The sequence below is a fragment of the Schistocerca piceifrons genome, chromosome X (genome assembly GCF_021461385.2).
Source record: "Schistocerca piceifrons isolate TAMUIC-IGC-003096 chromosome X, iqSchPice1.1, whole genome shotgun sequence".
Classification (NCBI taxonomy): domain Eukaryota; kingdom Metazoa; phylum Arthropoda; class Insecta; order Orthoptera; family Acrididae; genus Schistocerca; species Schistocerca piceifrons.
In genome coordinates, this window is record NC_060149.1 from 277125176 (window position 1) to 277144928 (window position 19753).

Consider the following 19753-nt stretch of genomic DNA (forward strand, 5'->3'; position numbering starts at 1 on the left):
AATCATTTGCATATTACAGCATCTTCTTCCTGTCGGTTAAATTTCGCGTCTGTAGCACGTCATCTTCGTGGTGTAGCAATTTTAATGGCCAGTAGTGTGCTTCACACCTACGAGTGCCATTCTAGCGGAAGTAATGAGCCTCCTTCAACACACTGTGCCATTCCACACCATTGGCCGGACACTTGCAGCAACTAGGCAATGGAATTAACATTCCATGTGTAGGTTACCTCTACAACCACAATGCAAACTGCTGCGTTTGCAGTGGTGTCGTGACAGGGAAGTATGAAGTGATGATGAATAATGGTCTCACGTTGTATTCAGCTATGAATCGTGGTTCTGCACTACACTGGATGACCATCGCTTGTGATTATGGCGGCCAGCTGGGAACAGGTCCGATTTTTTTCTATGCTTTGTTGAGGCACATCGGTGTTACTGCTGGGGTCAAGGTATGGGGAGCCATCAGGTATGACTTCTGGTCACAGCTGTTAATGACTGAGGGAACTCTGGCGACACAATGGTAAATCACGGACATCTTGTGTCCTCATACGTTTCGTGGTTCCATTTTTAACAGGAAAATGCTCTTCTATAAATGGCACGTGCCTCTATGAACTGTCTGCGTGATGCTGAGGTAGTCCTGTGGCCAGCAAGCTTCCCAGATTTGTCCCGGTATAATAAGATGTGTGCGACCAGCTCGGACGTTAACTCCATCCCATTCCCTATACCGACGATGTCAAAGACCAGTTACAACAATTGTGGGCCAGTTAGCGTCAGGAGAGGATAGAACGGCCTTATGAAACCCTTCCCAAACAAGTCACTGTATGTGTCCAGGCCACAGGGGGCTCATCATCATACTGATAAGAGGGCTCGTATTTCATGTTCTTTCTAAATCTGATTCGATTTCTAATCAACGATATAACGTCACATACCGTTTCAACCGGTGACATTTCATTTCGGTTCTTCTTCTCCTTCTGTGTTCTTCACTTCTTTTGTAAATCTGACTAAAGAACTTGCCCCCTCCCTTCTAACAGTAGTTTATAATGGATCGTTGGAGCAACGAATTGTTCCAAGCGAATGAGAAAAGGTGCAGGTCTTTCCTGTTTTCATTAAGAATCATCAGACAGATTCACATAATTATGGGCCTATGTCGCTAACGCCAATCTGGACATCTTGAAACCTCACGTGTTACATCTCATGCTATAGTTTTGTGGTGTCGTTTTTCAGCAGGACACAGCTCGTCCACAAATGGAACGTATCTCTATAAACTTCTGGTGTGATACTGAGATAGCCCTGCTGCCAGGAAGATGCCCATCTCTATCCCCAACAGAGCATGGGTGGGACAAGCTCGGTCGTCGACTTCAGTATCATTTCTAAAAACCCTGAATACGAAGAACCAATTACAAAAATTGTGGGCGAGTTTGCCTCAGGAGGCGATATAACGGCTTATCACATTCTTCCCAACCGAATCAGTGCATGCATCCAGGCTAGGAGGTGCAACATCATACTGATAAATCGGCTGGTCATGCCAAGCCCTTTGTAAATTTGACTCAGTTTCTTATCACCGAAATAACATCACATATCCTCTCAAGATGTGAAATTTTATTTAATACGTCAAAGATCCACCTCAGTTGCGAAAAGTTACTGGTCTTTACCCAGGTTTCAGCTAGAGTAATCTAGCCTTCTTCAGAAGCGTAAAATAAACTTCTGCTTCTGAAGAAGGCTAGATTACTCTAGCTGAAACCTGGGTAAAGACCAGTAACTTTTCGCAACTGAGGCGGATCTTTGACGTATTAATTTATTACAGTTGCTGACAGGGCTGCAACATGTTAAAAATTCTTGAAGTTTTATTTTGTTTCCTCCGCCGCTTCTGGGTGCTTCACTTTTTTGTGACGCAGTGCAAATTTGACGAACGAACTTTCTTCCATTGTAGGAGTAGACCATTGGGGCAACGAAGTGTTCCAAGCGACTGAGAAAAGATGCAGATCTTTCCTGTTTTCATTAAGGGTCATCGGACAGATTCACATAATTATGGGCCTATGTCACTAACTTCAGTCTGTAGAATTATGTAACTCATTTTACAGCTACGTTTACGTGCCTCTTTGGTAAATGAAAATCTCATCTATACGAACCAACAACAATTCCAGAAATATAAATCTTGTGATCCAGAAGGCAGCAGATAATGGCTACTACTCGTAGATCGATGTCGTGTGCTTTGACTTCCGGAAGGCTTTCAGTTGAGTCCTGCCCTGTTACCTAGCGAGCAGCTTGTGGAATATTGCACAAGCTTTGTGTCTACATTCGAGAGTTCCTAGCAGAACATGTTGTTACCAACGACGCGAAATTGTCAGGCCCAAAAGTAATCTCGAGAGCACGGCAAAGAGAGTCTTGTAGAGGCGTTAGTACTCATTTTGTATATAAATGATCTTGTGGATGGCTGTCCGCGGTAGCCGAGCGGTTCTAGGCGCTTCAGTCCGGAACCGCGTGACTGCTACGGTCGCAGGTTCTAACCCTGCCTCGGGTATGGATGTGTGTGATGTCCTTAGGTTAGTTAGGTTTAAGTAGTTCTAAGTTCTAGGGGTCTGATGACCTCAGATGTTAAGTCCCATAGTGCTCAGAGTCGTTTGAACCATCTTGTGGATGACGTCAGGAGCTCCGAGCAACTGTTCACGGAAGAAGTTGTTAATAGGCTGTCGCAAAAATAAAGTATCAAAATGCAGGGATGCTTGCGAAGGATCGACACTTGATGCAGAGACTGGGACTTGACTCTCAACATAAATAAATGTAGCGTATTGCTTGAAAATAGACAGAAAGGCCTTTTATTTTCCGATTACACTATTGCCGATAAATCACTGGAAACAGTAAGAAGCGTAAAATATCTGGGAGTGATCGTCCGTAGTACCAAAAAAAGTCGTGTGACGAGGGCCTCCCGTCGGGTAGACCGCTCGCCTGGTGCAAGTCTTTCGATTTGACGCCACTTCGGCGACTTGCGCGTCGATGGGTATGAAATGATGATGATTAGGACAACACAACATCCAGTCCCTGTACGGAGAAAATCTCCGACCCAGCCGGGAATCGAACCCGGGCCCTTAGGATTGACAGTCTGTCGCGCTGACCAATTTTTTTTTTTTTTTTTTGTTGATCTCATTTTGTTCGATACTGTTTGTTCTATTTCTTCGGGGCGGACGTCCCATGACGCTTGTTGAAGTTGATCGTTGATGCATTAACTCAGTTTTTTTTATTACGGAAGGCAGCTAACCCTCTGACCGAACACTCTGAGCTACCGTGTCGGCACCCACTCAGCTACCGGGGGCGAACGTCCGTAGTACTATGGTGAAACGACCATATAAAACAAGTTGTAGCGAAAGCTGATGTCAGAATAAGATTAATTGTAGAATTCCCAAGGAAACATAATTAATCTACGGAAGAGGTTCCTTACAAAATCCTCGTTCGAACGATTCTTGAGTACTGCTCGCCAGTCTAGGAAAGTCGTGAAAACGCTCATCGAGCTCCAGTGCCGGTTGCTGTAACAGAGGCGTAGTGCTCAACGAGAGGTTAATTTACTTTGAAAAGTATCCAAGAAGTGCCAGGAAACACGTTACTCCCTAACACACATATTGCGAAAATGACCGTGGCAGAAAAATTAGAAATTATACGTTGTACCGAGGACTGCCGACAGCTAGTCTTCCCACCCAAACACATTTGTGATTGGAACAAGAAAGAATTAAATCGTAGTGGTAATAGACTAACCGTGCACTAAATTCCGAAAGGTCATTTGCGGGGGATAATTGTAGCTGTAGACAAACACTCACTCATTACACGAAAGGATTAAGGTGAGAATCGTAGGGCATGTTGTAAAAATAGTGCTGGCATCAAACTGTCCTAATTTAGGAACAATCTAAATCATTGCAGGCAAGTCGATATTTCACTTCAGATGCTGTCGAAGGCAAGACCAGATTTCTAGTGCTAAGCAAATACATAAGAAGAAATGTCTCAGAATGAGCATTTGGTAGAAGAGTTACATATGTTTTTAAACGGCAAACTTGATCTCATGCTCCCATTTTTTACTTAAGCTCCTTTGATTATCTATTATTTATATCTCCGTCATTTATTTCGGAAGCTAATACTGCAATAATCACGGCGTACATAAAAGAAACGTTCGCATTAGCAAATTCAAATCTCTTCGAGTTATGTACACTCCTGGAAATGGAAAAAAGAACACATTGACACCGGTGTGTCAGACCCACCATACTTGCTCCGGACACTGCGAGAGGGCTGTACAAGCAATGATCACACGCACGGCACAGCGGACACACCAGGAACCGCGGTGTTGGCCGTCAAATGGCGCTAGCTGCGCAGCATTTGTGCACCGCCGCCGTCAGTGTCAGCCAGTTTGCCGTGGCATACGGAGCTCCATCGCAGTCTTTAACACTGGTAGCATGCCGCGACAGCGTGGACGTGAACCGTATGTGCAGTTGACGGACTTTGAGCGAGGGCGTATAGTGGGCATGCGGGAGGCCGGGTGGACGTACCGCCGAATTGCTCAACACGTGGGGCGTGAGGTCTCCACAGTACATCGATGTTGTCGCCAGTGGTCGGCGGAAGGTGCACGTGCCCGTCGACCTGGGACCGGACCGCAGCGACGCACGGATGCACGCCAAGACCGTAGGATCCTACGCAGTGCTGTAGGGGACCGCACCGCCACTTCCCAGCCAATTAGGGACACTGTTGCTCCTGGGGTATCGGCGAGGACCATTCGCAACCGTCTCCATGAAGCTGGGCTACGGTCCCGCACACCGTTAGGCCGTCTTCCGCTCACGCCCCAACATCGTGCAGCCCGCCTCCAGTGGTGTCGCGACAGGCGTGAATGGAGGGACGAATGGAGACGTGTCGTCTTCAGCGATGAGAGTCGCTTCTGCCTTGGTGCCAATGATGGTCGTATGCGTGTTTGGCGCCGTGCAGGTGAGCGCCACAATCAGGACTGCATACGACCGAGGCACACAGGGCCAACACCCGGCATCATGGTGTGGGGAGCGATCTCCTACACTGGCCGTACACCACTGGTGATCATCGAGGGGACACTGAATAGTGCACGGTACATCCAAACCGTCATCGAACCCATCGTTCTACCATTCCTAGACCGGCAAGGGAACTTGCTGTTCCAACAGGACAATGCACGTCCGCATGTATCCCGTGCCACCCAACGTGCTCTAGAAGGTGTAAGTCAACTACCCTGGCCAGCAAGATCTCCGGATCTGTCCCCCATTGAGCATGTTTGGGACTGGATGAAGCGTCGTCTCACGCGGTCTGCACGTCCAGCACGAACGCTGGTCCAACTGAGGCGCCAGGTGGAAATGGCATGGCAAGCCGTTCCACAGGACTACATCCAGCATCTCTACGATCGTCTCCATGGGAGAATAGCAGCCTGCATTGCTGCGAAAGGTGGATATACACTGTACTAGTGCCGACATTGTGCATGCTCTGTTGCCTGTGTCTATGTGCCTGTGGTTCTGTCAGTGTGATCATGTGATGTATCTGACCCCAGGAATGTGTCAATAAAGTTTCCCCTTCCTGGGACAATGAATTCACGGTGTTCTTATTTCAATTTCCAGGAGTGTATTTAACCAAAAGATTTTCCATGCAAAAAGTACAGCCAGGTGCACCAACAGGAACAAATGTTGTACATGACTTATCATTCAAAGACACTGCATATCACTTACAATAATTTAGTAGTTGGGTACATAGCAGTTTTTTACGCTGTGGGACGCAGGAATCTGTCAGAGAATCGGTGAAAGGTTTTGTCCAATCACATAGTTGTATTTAGACCTATTTTTTGTTTTAGCACAGTTACCATAGACTGAAACGCACTTTAGGTTCTCCATTGTAGAAAAAACATGTATTCCTATCACCTCTTCGTAAAATCTTCTACGAATAAGAAACGTTTTCAGCTAGGTATGGTGTCAATTTATTTCTAAAATCACTTTATTTATATCCGTTTGATCGTTCAGAACTATGGGTTAAATTGTTAGCGATTTTTAACCCGAGCGGTGTGGCGCAACCGTTAAGCAATGGACCCCTCATCCGGAAGGAGTGTTGTTAAGATTCCTTTATGACTACCCAGAGCTACATTTTCCGTATTTGCCATAAATTTCTTAAGGGAAAAGTAGCAATAGTTCTTCCGAAAAGGCTACAGCAATTGGCGGTCTCGTCCTTGTCCAGGGCGAAATGTTCTCTATGTCTAATGAACTCGTCTTCGAGAGGGCATTGACGCCTAATATTCTTCTCTCTGTGTTCAGCGCTTTAGTAAGAATCAGTAGGGGATAGTGTAGGTAATTTTTCCGTACTGTTGTTTTCGAATGGTGGTTGGTTGTTGAGGGGACATTATAAGGCAGTAAATATACGTAGCCAGATATTAGTATTCCCAGCAGTGTAAATAATGTCCTACGTATGATTCTGAGATGGAAGCCACATATTAGCCTACTTTATTCCAAGCAATGAATAGTTTTTACCTCAGCCAAGATTGTTCCGTTGTTGTAAAATACAATTTGAAAATAAATGGACAAAATAACCTGAGTTTCTTTAATCTCCAAAGTCTGTTATTATATACCTGTAACGCAAATACCATAGAATTTAGGGGTTACAGAATACGTATAATATGTGATTTGTAGCACTTGTCAATGTGGCATAGCAAAGGGGAGTGTACATTTGGACGTTGATGTTAACCTGTAACATCAATTGTAACAATGTGATCTGGAGGACCACAGAGGAAAGAGAAAGTCATAGGGGAGTTTACATTTGAACGTCGATGTCAACTTGTAAGATTAAATCACTTGTAGCTATGTGAAGTGATCTGGAGGACCTCAGAGGAAATGATGAGTCGTGTTTAGAAACACGGCAAATAAAACGATTCGATACCTGGTGCTTCCGTAATTGAGATTACGCCAGAAAACTGGCAATTCTCTACTTACGCAATGTGCGTGGTGAGCAGTTTTATTGAGAGGAAAAACGGCGATTCAAAATGTTTCAAATTTTTCATTTCGATTTCTTTCATATGACACGCGGTACTGCCTCTTTGACAAGACAGCGGCTGAACGTGGGCTGGCATGGTAGCGACTGTTTTGCATAACATCCACGCTCCACGTGAACATCCTCCCACGGTGGTACCGCTGATAACGAACGCTGCGTTTGAGTACCGCTGAAGGAAGGGCCCCCCACTTAAGCACGTTCTGCCGGCCAATGGGAAGACTGGGGGAGCGGTCACGTAGGCCGCGCGGTACGGGTTGGTGAGAATGCGCCGGTATTCAGAACGCTCTCTTGCCTGCCAGCTCGGACCGCGACCAGATGTGTCCACTAGTTCCTCCCTTTGGGGGCGCAGTGGCTGTCAGTTTAACTGTGGCAGCCTCCTGTTGCCGTAGCGAGTTTGAGTTTGGTGTACCCTTTAGATGTAGGCTTTTGGAGAAATAAAACCTCCACCAGTTACTGGAATGAGTCTTTCCCTTCGAAGGTTTTCTCCCAACACCATCGGACGCGCCACTTTTGCTCATTTCCGATCACGACCAAGTCCAGCACGTACAAAGTGGTATCAGCTGAAATGGGATAAGCTCACCTTTACGTCCGATTGACACGTTTCCGTCTGCGGATTGTTGCCGCTTCAATCTGATGGATACGAGCTGGCAGAGCCTGTTGGCCTGGTAGTTAGTATGTAACCTGGGCCATGGTAGGAAATTTCGACATCCTGTTTGCGCCTGGATGCGCACACTGTGCACTCGCCGCGTGTCAGCGCGTGCCGAACGTACCGTTAATGCATTAGGCCGTAGACGACGTCTTTGCTGCGTGGGCGTGCTCTCCCGGACCGCGCCGCGGTTCTGCCGCAGTCTTCGCATCGGTGCGAGCGCACAGTCTGACGCACGCCACAGACCACGCCGCTCCTGCGCACTGTCCTGTTTTCTCGTCGCTCTGCCGAGGGTCCACGCAGCCTCACCGCCGCACGCAGATGTCGCTGCCGCCGCCCCGTCATCTCGACGTCCGGCGCTGCGCCGTACCGCTAGTCCGCCGACACCATCGCCTTCGCCGCTGCCTCCGCCGATACACGACGTTGATGTAAGTGTCGCTGTAATGTGTCCTTACTTCTCTCAACTGTCTGCGCTGCGAGCTTCAGCCGCGGGAACTCGTCACTGTTTAGTATAGGTTACTATCGAGACCCCTCTTATGTAACGTTGTTGATCTACACAAATCTTGGCCCTAATACGGTAACCATGCCTGATACGCGTTCGCGTACTTTGCCAGAGCGGCCAAATGGCTCTGAGCACTATGGGACTTAACATCTTAGGTCATCAGTCCCCAGAGCGGCCAGAAACGGCTTCTGCAGCCGCTGTTGCTTCAAATAATAAGATAGATCGTCTCACGCTCCAACAAACACAACTTAATCAAATGGAACTTGACAAACAAACGAGTATCGTCACATACAGATAAATATACGACATAGTAGAAAATCACATGACTATAACAATACTACAAGTAATATCTACATTAAATTTAGAGATAAGTCCGAAATAACAAGTAAAATAACGATTTTCCTGTTTGTACAAAGGAATGCAAGTAATTCTTTAGCTTTTTGGACAATTATTTTCGAACATGCAATTGTGTAATACGTAAAATGTATAAGATGCAAACTGTAAAGCAGGTGAGGCTCCTCTTCTTCTTATGACGTGGTCAACTGGAGGAAGTAATTGTAGTAACAAATAGTACTGTTAAATCTTACACACAAGCCAGATAGAGCTAATCTCACGAAATACATACATAAAATAGTAACCATAGTTGAATAGAAGATGCTACTTCAGATGAGACGGGCCCGAAATGTTTACCGAAGCCCTGCCACTTGAAATAGCCAAGTAAAGGGACCTCTTTTATTATCTAAATCTTTCCTTTCTTCTGTTATTTCTTCTTAAGAATATAGTTTAAATAATTTCCTTGCCCAAAATGTACTTCATGTATCACATTTTTCTTTAATTAGTAATGTAATTATGTAAAGGGCAAGAAAAAAATACGAGCAACAGCACTGAGAGAGCTGTAGAAAAAGATGAAGAGTTTGTCTCTGCAGCTTGTCGCTAATTTTTAATAGCAAACGACCCACCATAATAACCAAGGCGGTGAGTCACTCTATAATGTTAATAAGTAAATAAATAAATAATAACTTGACAAATTAGAGTTACAGAGAATCTCGATGAAGCTGTAAGTAAGCCCCACAGTGGAACCCGGCGCTCGTCGATACAGACAGCTGCGAGCTCCTCCAGAGCTCCTGCAGTGGATCCCATCTTATGTTGCCAGTTCTCCCCCTGTAGTTACTTCTGTACCTTCATTTTATGGAAAACTGGGTGAAAATACGAATTGACGCATGGTGCAGGGAATGGCAATTGAATCTCAATGTAGACAAGTGTAATGCGCTGCGAATACATAGAAAGAAAGATCCTTTATCATTTAGCTACAATATAGCAGGTCAGCAACTGGAAGCAGTTAATTCCATAAATTATCTGGGAGTAGGCATTAGGAGTGATTTAAAACGGAATGATCATATAAAGTTGATCGGCGGGAATGCAGATGCCAGACTGAGATTCATTGGAAGAATCCTAAGGAGACGCAATCCGAAAACAAAAGAAATAGGTTACAGTACACTTGTTCGCCCACTGCTTGAATATTGCTCACCAGTGTGGGATCCGTACCAGATAGGGTTGATAGAAGAGATAGAGAAGATCCAACGGAGAGCAGCGCGCTTCGTTACAGTATCATTTAGTAATCGCGAAAGCGTTACGGAGATGACAGGTAAACTCCAGTGGAAGACTCTGCAGGAGAGACGCTCAGTAGCTCGCTGCGGGCTTTTGTTGAAGTTTCGAGAACGTACCTTCACCGACGAGTCAAGCAGTAGATTGCTCCCTCCATACCTATATCTCGCGAAGATACCATGAGGATAAAATCGCAGAGATTAGAGCCCACACAGATGCATACCGACAATCTTTCTTTCCACGAACAATACGAGACTGGAATAGAAGGAAGAACCGATAGAGGTACTCAAAGTACCCTCCGCCACACACCGTCAGTAGATGTAGATGTAGAAATCTCATCACATTTCTCCAAAATGCCCGTGATACACGGCGGACATGTTCCTCGCCTGACAGCTTTCTTTTGAACGTAACAAAGTTAAAACTTTCTGGCGATGCACGCAGGTATGTGGAATCAGTTGATATGTTGCGTGACGCAGTCACTTTCGATGTCCTGGCCAATGGGTTAGCGAAAGCTACTCCGACGAACGAGGTGTCAGTTATTACCGAGATCGGTTATCGACACATCGACAGAAGAACGGAGAGGAGTTCGAAGCGTTCGCTGATCGCATTAGAACGGTATCTAGCGAAACTTATGCCTAAGGGAAGGATCAAACCTGTAGTTACGTGCTAATCGAAGAGACAGAAGCCAGAGCGATTGATGTGTTCATACGGGGAATTAACCCATAGATCGAGAGTGAGATAGAACTAACATCCCCCACTTCTTTGCATGAGACAGTGCGATTGGCGTTAATATTCCAAGAAGTAGGATGGCTCGTTGCGGCCCCTGCATGAAGTAATAAACTGCGCCGAGTTTTTGTCAATAACACCGTTTGTCTACATCTACATCTACATCTACATTTATACTCCGCAAGCTACCCAACGGTGTGTGGCGGAGGGCACTTTACGTGCCATTGTCATTACCTCCCTCTCCTGTTCCAGTCGCGTAAGGTTCGCGGGAAGAACGACTGCCGGAAAGCCTCCGTGCGCGCTCGAATCTCTCTAATTTTACATTCGCGATCTCCTCGGGAGGTATAGGTAGGGGGAAGCAATATATTCGATACCTCATCCAGAAACGCACCCTCTCGAAACCTGGACAGCAAGCTACACCGCGATGCAGAGCGCTTCTCTTGCAGAGTCTACCACTTGAGTTTGCTAAACATCTCCGTAACGGTATCACGCTTACCAAATAACCCTGTGACGAAACGCGCCGCTCTTCTTTGGATCTTCTCTATCTCCTCTGTCAACCCGACCTGGTACGGATCCCACACTGATGAGCAATACTCAAGTATAGGTCGAACGAGTGTTTCGTAAGCCACCTCCTTTGTTGATGGACTACATTTTCTAAGGACTCTCCCAATGAATCTCAACATGGCACCTGCCATACCAACAATTAATTTTATATGATCATCCCACTTCAAATCGTCCCGTACGCATACTTCCAGATATTTTACAGAAGTAACTGCTACCAGTGTTTGTTCCGCTATCATATAATCATACAATAAAGGATCCTTCTTTCTATGTATTCGCAATACATTACTTTTGTCTATGTTAAGGGTCAGTTGCCATTCCCTGCACCAAGTACCTATCCACTGCAGATCTTCCTGCACTTCGCTGCAATTTTCTAATGCTGGAACTTCTCTGTATACTACAGCATCATCCGCGAAAAGCCGCATGGAACTTCCGACACTATCTACTAGGTCATTTATATATATTGTGAAAAGCAATGGTCCCATAACACTCCCCTGTGGTACGCCAGAGGTTACTTTAACGTCTGTAGACGTCTCTCCATTGAGAACAACATGCTATGTTCTGTTTGCTAAAAACTCTTCAGTCCAGCCACACAGCTGGTCTGATATTTCGTAGGCTCTTACTTTGTTTATCAGGCGACAGTGCGGAACTGTATCGAACGCCTTCCGGAAGTCAAGGAAAATGGCATCTACCTGGGAGCCTGTATCTAATATTTTCTGGGTCTCATGAACAATTAAAGCGAGTTGGGTCTCTCACGATCGCTGTTTCCGGAATCCATGTTGATTCCTACAGAGTAGATTCTGGGTTTCCAGGAACGACATGATACGCGAGCAAAAAACATGTTCTAAAATTCTACAACAGATCGATGTCAGCCTATAGTTTTGCGCATCTGCTCGACGACCCTTCTTGAAAACTGGAAGTACCTGTGCTCTTTTCCAATCATTTGGAACCTTCAGTTCCTCTAGAGACTTGCGGTACACGGCTGTTAGAAGTGGCGCAAGTTCTTTCGCGTACTCTGTGTAGAATCGAATTGGTATCCCGTCAGGTCCAGTGGACTTTCCTCTGTTGAGTGATTTCAGTTGCTTTTCTATTCCTTGGACACTTATTTCGATGTCAGTCATTTTTTCGTTCGTGCGAGGATTTAGAGAAGGAACTGCAGTGCGGTCTTCCTCTGTGAAACAGCTTTGAAAAAAGGTGTTTAGTATTTCAGCTTTACGCGTGTCATCCTATGTTTCAATACCATCATCATCACAGAGTGTCTGGATATGCTTTTTCGGTCCACTTACTGATTTAACGTAAGACCAGAACTTCCTAGGATATTCTGTCAAGTCGATACATAGAATTTTACTTTAGAATTCACTGAACGCTTTACGCATAGCCCTCCTTACGCTAACTTTGACATCGTTTAGCTTCTGTTTGTCTGAGAAGTTTCCTAAGGAAAGGATCAAACCTGTAGTTATGTGCTAATCGAAGAGACAGAAGCCGGAACGATTGATGTGTTCATAAGGGGAATTAACCCACAGAATGAGAGTGAGATAAAAGTAGCTTCCCCCACTTCTCTGCATGAGACAGTGCGATTGACGTAAATATTTGAAGAAGTAGTATGACTCGTTGCGACCCCTGCATGAAGTAATGAACTGCGCGGAGTTTTTGTCAATAACACCGTTTGTCAGCGGTGTGGAAAGCCAAACAACATCGCAAAGCGTTGTCGCGCTCCTTGTTGCACAAAATACCTCACTATAGGGCATCCAAGCGATAATTATCCACAGCACAATAGACGAAGTTTGCCACAAAGGGCTTCTCCGCAACCCCGAGTGGAACAATACTCAATGGAGTGAGGGGCAGGCCCTGCCACTCACTCTCGCTCCCAGCCAGAACTATGAACCTTGTTAAGATAGGAAGGATTAATGAGGTGGGAAAGTTAATATTAGAAAGTAAACTCGGAGGAAAGAGTGTCCGTATGTTGGTACATACAGGAGCTCAAACTAGTATTTTATTTGTGTCCTAACATGGCAGACGTGTGCTCAAGCCGTCGTGGTACGATATAAATGGCTTAGGCGAGAAGGTAATAATAAAGTCTGGAACTGTTTTGGCGATCTGCAAATCAACGGGAAAAATATGGGTTTGACATAGAAGTAGTGAGGAGAGACAAACGAGATTTTGATGCCATTTTAGGGAATGATTTGCTGCACCGTTTTCAGGCGCTGATAGATTACAAGCCACGAACAATTCATTGAGGCAACCCACTGTTTTGGCAGTAAGCATGTGCCTCAGTCGCGAGGAACTCGGGGTTATGAGGCGTCTTCCTCAAGTTCCGCGAGAACCACATACATGGGCGTTAAAACCTCCCAAATCTGACAGAATCAGCGGAGGTATGGCAAAAGTTCTCTTGATTTGTGTGAAAACTAGAAAACTGCCGAGATCGAACTTTCTGGTCGATCCGCGCAGCCAGAAGGCCGTTCTTAACCGGTTGCAAATCCTTGTGAGAGATGCATAAGTAAATCAGGAATTTAAGAAAGGAAGTTTAGAGTACCAGTTTGCACTGGAAATTTCAGTCAACGAGATATCGATGTTCCACGTGGAACAATATTGGTAGGTGGAGAACAGGTTACAGATACAGAAGTTCAGTATGAAAACAGTTTAAGCAAAGTAGGAAGAAAAATTTGCCAGTGAGAAAGGTTTGTAAAATTATGCCTTTGTTAAGGAATCAGTTACGAAAGAAGTTGGCACATTTGCCTAAGTCAGATCAGAATCTTTTGTACTCAGTTCTAGAGGAATATGTGTGGCTATACGAGAAATGGCAGTATTTGCCAGCACATGAAATCGTAAAGCACGAAATTCCCACTGGAGATGTTAGACCGAGCGCTCAGAAACCGAACCGTAAAGACTACAATATCATTTACAATCGGCTGCTGAAGAAACTATTCAACAGCAGCTGGCTGCAGGGATAATTCAACACTCTACAAGCCCATGCTCGTCACTCATCGTCTTGGTCCCAAATAAATCATTAAATCGAGGAAAATCCTATCGTCTATGTGTCCATTTGAGAGCAGTAAGCAGACTCACCACCCCTAACACTTATCATCTGCCCTATATCAACGAAACGTTGGACACATTAGGGATTTATGAGCATTTCACCACCCTTGACCTGCACTCTGTGTACCACCAAATTCCGATTGCGCGACAAGATCGACGCAAAACCGCTTTTGTGATTATATGAGTTTCTCCGTATGCCTTTTAAGCTATGAAATACGCCTGCCACTTTTCGAAGGTTCGCTGACTTACTATTGAGAAGTTTGAAGCTTACTATGTGTCTTGAGTATCTGGATGATATGATAATTTTTTCAAGGGCGATTGAGGAACACGTAGGGAGATTAAGTTGTATGTTGTCTAGATTGCAAAGTGCATACCTAAGATTGAATACAAAGAAGTATTCATTTGACAAGTCACAGGTCCAGTACCTGGAAAATATTGTTAGTGCAGATGGCATTAAGCGAGACCCTAGGGGACAGAAGCTGTAGACAATTTTCCTGTCTGTGCAAACGTTAAAGGGTTGCAATCGTTTTTCGGTATAGCAAATTATTATCGCTGTTTTGTAAAGGACTGTGCTATGATAGCCAAGCCATTGACGAAGTTGTTAAAGAAGGTTGTTGAATTCGCGTCGACCGAGGAGTGTGAGATAGCTATGAACAAAATTAAAAACGATTTAACTAGTTCAACTTTGCTAATCTACCGATATTTTTAAAAACCATTTATTCTTTCCACAGACGCATTGACTACGCCATGGGCGCAATTCTTTCTTAGGAATATAATGGTGAGGAAAGGCCTATAGTTTACACCTCTAGGCCGATGAATTCAGCTGAGATTAATTATACACTGGTGTCCAAAATTAAAGCAACAAACGGAAATTTTCCAAGGTTGCGTTTATTTTGCCACAAAACAGCATAAACAGGTGATAGTAAAGTAGAAATAATGTAAAGAATACAGAGCATAAACAACTGAAACATGGATAACGGTAGACAAATATGTTCTTCGTTTTTTTCAACTTAACGGATTTGCACACACATTCCGACAACTGGTTAATGTGCTCAGTATGGGATGTGACCACTTCTGGCCTCACAACGACGTACCATGCTGTGAATGATGTCATCAGTCTCATGTTGAGGCAATAACGCCCATTCTTCCTGCAGAGCTGTTCGCAGTCTTGGAGAGTGGTTGGTGGATGCTGACGTGAAGCAATCTGTCTCCCTAGTGCATCCCAGACATGCCCTATGGGATTCAAATCTGGAGAGTGAGCAGGCCACGCCATGCGTGCTATATCTTCCGTTTCCAAGAAAGCATCAACCATCCGTGCTCTATGAGGTCGAGCGTTATCGTCTATAAGTTCGAAGCCTGGGGCCACACACCTCCCAAAAATAGCGACTGATGTCCCAAGATCTCGTCACGATACCTGGCAGCAGTTAAACCTTGCCGATTCACCTTTACAATTTCATGAAGAGGAGTTCGAGTGGTAAAGATAATCCCTGCCCACACCGATATCGGTCTCTTTGCACAATGTTAAGTCCCGAAATCGTGGTCCACGTTCCCTCCAGATGCGAATCCATCGAGAATAACTCTCCAGACTAAATTGGGACTTATCTGTGAAAACAACATTGGCCCATTGTTCGAGAGTCCAGGTGGCATGTAGATGTTCCCTTTTGTGAAGACGCGTCAGAGATTGACATAGAGCAGGTCTCCGACAATAAAGGCCACTCCGCCGAAGCCTTCTGTACACCGTTCGCCTCGATACAACACGTCCAGTGGATACTGCGAGGTCACATGCCAGTGGGGGTTCTGTTGTGCCCTTACAGCCAAATAACGGTCCTCACTTCTTATGTCACACGTGTTCGGCCCTGTCCTGGTCTTTGGTACACAGTTTCGGTCTCTATAAACTGTGGCTGCATCCAAGAAGCAACAGAACGATTCACATTAAACCATCGGGCCATATCAGTTTGAAACTGTTCTGCTTCCTTTCTTTCTATAGACCTCCACCGCAGGGTCTGATAGGCATCTTCTTTGTGTCTCACTGCACCGTCTGTCACTGTGTACACAGGGATTATGGACGTGGGGCTATTCGGCAAATACTACCTCGTTTCATGGGTGCCCTGACATCATCGTTGGCATGGTTGTCCGTTTATCGGAGCGCCATCTTCCGTGCAGAACACGATCTTACGGATATTTGGTTGGCAGTTCGTATGACTGTGTCGTGAATTAGACACAGGACAGGGAAATAGCGGCTTGTTGCTTTAATTTTGGACACCAGTGTAGTACTACCAAGAAACAACTTTTAGTCCTTATGTTTGAAGTTACTTATTTTAAACGCTACCTATATGGACGCAACTGCACTGTGGTCACTGATCACTACGCCCTTGTATGGATGTTAAGTTTAAAAGAACCCAGTACTCACGTAATTCGCTGGGGTCGAAGGTGGCAAAGTATGAATACCCAGTACGTGACAAGACCCGCTTAGGCAACAGAGTGGCAATATCTAAACAATTACAGCAGCTGCTACGGCAAAATGTCATGGTAGTTTACAGGCCTGCCATAATGGGGGACGTGCAATGAATGCTAGGATAGCCTCTCGCTTTTGGTGGAAAGACTGATGTACGGAAATTTTAGTCACATGTAGTTGGTACTCCGGAGAATTATTGACTCTCACCTTTATCTACGATAGCAATGCAAGCCAAAGCAATTAATTAAAATTCATAGCAGCACCGCACCTGCTGAAGAGGCGGATGAACTATCCACTACATCATACTGCCACTACAGGTACCACACCTGCATGGACCACCCTAGTACGTCTCCGTCACCAATATAAATTCCAGTCCACGCCTCATCCCATTGTTACACTATATGATCAAAAGTATCCGGACACCAACAAAAACATACGTTTTTCATATTAGATGCATTGTGCTGTCACCTACTGCCAGGTACTCCTTATCAGCAACCTCAGTAGTCATTAGACATCGTGAGAGAGCAGAATGGGGCGCTCTGCGGAACTCACGGACTACGAACGTGGTTCAAATTGCTCTGAGCACTATGGGACTTAACATTTGAGGTCATCAGACCCCTAGAACTTAGAACTACTTAAACCTAACTAACCTAAGGACATCACACACATCCATGTCCGAAGCAGGATTCGACCCTGCGACCGTAGCGGTCTCGCGGTTCCAGACTGTAGCGCCTTGAACCGCTCGGCCACAACGGCCAGCACTTCGAACGTGGTCAGGTGATTGGGTGTCACCTGTGTCATGCGTCTGTACGCGAGATTTCAACACTCCTAAACATCCCTAGCTCCACTGTTTCCGATGTGATAGTGAAGTGAAAACGTGAAGGGACACGTACAGCACAAAAGCGCACAGGCCGACCTCATCTGTTGACTGACAGGGGCCGCTGACAGTTGAAGAGGGTCGTAATGTGTAATAGGCAGACATCTATCCAGACTATCACACAGGAATTCCACACTGCATCAGGATCCACTGCAAGTACTATGACAGGCGGGAGGTAAGAAAACTTGGATATCATCTTCGAGGGGCTGCTCATAAGCCACACATCACGCCGATAAATGCCAAACGACGCCTTGCTTGGTGTAAGGAGCGTAAACATTGGACGATTGAACAGTGGAAAAACGTTGTGTGGAGTGACGAATCACGGTACACATTGTGGCGATCCGATTGCAGGGTGTGGGTATGGCGAATGCCCGGTGAACGTCATCTGTCGGCGTGTGCAGTGCCAACAGTAAAATCTGGAGGCGGTGGTGTTATGGTGTGGTCGTGTTTTTCGTGGAGGGGGCTTGAACCCTTTGTTGTTTTGCGTGGCACTATCACAGCACAGGCCTACATTGATGTTTAAATCACCTTCTTGCTTTCCACTCTTGTCGGCCGGAGTGGCCGAGCGGTTCGAGGCGCGACAGTCTGGAAACGCACGACCGCTACGGTCGCAGGTTCGAATCCTGCCTCGGGCATGGATGTGTGTGATGTCCTTATGTTAGTTAGGTTTAAGTAGTTCTAAGTTCTAGGGGACTGATGACCTCAGAAGTTAAGCCCCATAGTGCGCAGAGCCATTTGAACCATTTTTGAACCTTACCACCGTTGAAGAGCAATTCGGGGATAGTGATTGCATCTCTCAGCACGATCGAGTACCGGTTCATAATGCACGGCCTGTGGTGGAGTGGTTACACGACAATAACATCCCTGTAATGGACTGGCGTGCACAGAGTCATGACCTGAATCCTATAAAACACCTTTGGGATGTTTTGGAACGCCGACTTCGTGCCAGGCCCCACCGATCGACATCGATACCTCTCCTCAGTGCAGCACTCCGTGAAGAATGGGCTGCCACTCCCCAGGAAACCATCCAGCACCTGATGGAACGTATACCTGCGAGAGTGGAAGCTGTCATCAAGACTAAGGGTGGACGAACACCATGCTGAATTCCAGCATTACCGATAGAGGACCCACGAACTTGTAAGCAATTTTCAGCCAGGTGTACGGATACTTTTGATCACATAGAGTATTACCCTTCAGTATTGCCAAGGCTCTCCGTTATTGGAATAGCACCTTAGCAATGAGCGAAATGGGGTTAATCCTGCCTGTATCTCAAGCGTAGGTGACATATTAATCACATATAGTTGATATTTCTTAATATGCTTACTCCCACACATCCTAGAATACCTACATCGGACTTAGTGGCAGAAAGCACGACTCTGAAGAATTTTTACAAACTCTGAGCGTATAGCGAGCCTGCCCCCTACGCGTCAGAATTATGAAGCCTCTGCTGGACAAACATGTCGGACTTACTCAAACTTTTGAAGAAAAGAACACTGGTACAAGACGCCGGAATAACGCATTTGGGTACATGATCGTCATTTAGTGACCAATCACAGTGCGAAAGCTATTGCAAGTTTTTGACAGTTAATACTGTAATCAACCACAATGGAGATATTCTTTTGCATTTTTACATTCTGTCCTGTTATATTGTACAATATGACATTTGAATACTCAGGCAACTACTGCCAACAGGACGATAAATCGCATGTTAGACCACTTCTAGTAAACCCTATAGTGAAAAACCAATTGTTATTTTATCACTAGTGCCATATACACCCTACACTTGAAGACGAACTAGATAATCAAAAGCCACTTTTTTGTTATTTATTCGCTTAAATGCAGACGCAACTTACATATTTCGTACTGAGCCAGTCCAATGCTACTTTAAGAAGACATACTGCATATTACGATTATTACTGAGCTCTCATTATTCATCGCATTAATATGAAACTTCTCATCTACACAGGTGGGTTTGTCACCGAAGAACTACCGACGCCGTCACTGATGCAGCGCGGATGAGTTGAGCACGAGTAAATGAAGTACCAAGGCGCACGAGGATTCGCATTTGGAACAGTGGTGTGCTGATTCAGTAACATTAACGACGTTAGGAAGTTCCATAAGGAAACACATAAGAGTGCAAGCAACAGTTTAAACAGATACGAGGAAACAGTTTTTTTGTAACAAGAGTCAAGAAGCAGTGACAACATGATATGTAAAGACGAATAAGTACCCTCAGAGGTGGCAGATACTTTTAAAGTACCTTCACAAGTTCCAGAGTTTGAGAAATAAAAGATAGGAGGAAGTTGCATCAGAATTAATTATAGG